General features: G+C 40.5%; 1 protein-coding gene across 2 annotated transcripts in view; it reads left to right on the top strand.

Annotated features, from left to right (window-relative positions):
* Positions 1 to 957, top strand: part of LOC104990343 (steryl-sulfatase-like) — a 36,046-nt gene that overhangs the window by 6,734 nt on the left and 28,355 nt on the right. The gene's annotated exons all lie outside the window — the stretch shown is intronic.

Raw genomic sequence — 957 nt, 5'->3', positions numbered from 1 at the left:
GACAGTTTCCAGTCCTGTGGCCACTGCTGAGTTTTCCAAATTTGCTGGCATATTGAGTGCAGCACTTTCACAGCATCATCTTTCAGGATTTGAAATAGCTCAACTGGAATTCCATCACCTCCACTAGCTTTGTTCGTAGTGATGCTTCCTAAGGCCCACTTGACTTCACATTCCAGGATGTCTGGCTTCAGGTGACTGATGACACCATCATGATTATCTTGGTCATGAAGATCTTTTTTGTACAGTTCTTCTGTGTATTTTTGCCATCTCTTCTTAATATCTTCTGCTTCTGTTAGGTCCATACCATTTCTGTCCTTTATCGAGCCCATCTTTGCATGAAATGTTCCCTTGGTATCTCTAATTTTCTTGAAGAGATCTCTAGTCTTTCCCATTCTGTTGTTTTCCTCTTATTTCTTTGCATTGATCGTTGAGGAAGGCTTTCTTATGTCTTCTTGCTATTCTTTGGAACTCTGCGTTCAGATGTTTATATCTTTCCTTTTCTCCTTTGCTTTTCATTTCTTTTCTTTTCACAGCTATTTGGAAGGCCTCCCCAGACAGCCATTTTGCTTTTTTGCATTTCTTTTCCATGGGGATGGTCTTGATCCCTGTCTCCTGTACAATGTCACGAACCTCCATCCATGGTTCATCAGGCACTCTGTCTATCAGATCTAGTCCCGTAAATCTATTTCTTACTTCCACTGTGTAATCATAAGGGATTTGATTTAGGTCATACCTGAATGGTCTAGTGGTTTTCCCTACTTTCTTCAATTTAAGTCTGAATTTGGCAGTAAGGAGTTCATGATCTGAACCATGGTCAGCTCCTGGTCTTATTTTTGCTGACTATATAGAGCTTCTCCATCTTTGGCTGCAAAGAATATAATCAATCTGATTTCGGTGTTGACCATCTGGTGATGTCCATGTGTAGAGTCTTCTCTTGTGTTATTGGAAGGGAGTGTT

The sequence above is a fragment of the Bison bison genome, unplaced genomic scaffold (assembly GCF_000754665.1).
Source record: "Bison bison bison isolate TAMUID 2011002044 unplaced genomic scaffold, Bison_UMD1.0 scf7180017847276, whole genome shotgun sequence".
Classification (NCBI taxonomy): domain Eukaryota; kingdom Metazoa; phylum Chordata; class Mammalia; order Artiodactyla; family Bovidae; genus Bison; species Bison bison.
Note: the sequence above shows the minus strand (reverse complement) of the source record. Positions and strands in the feature narration are given on the sequence as shown.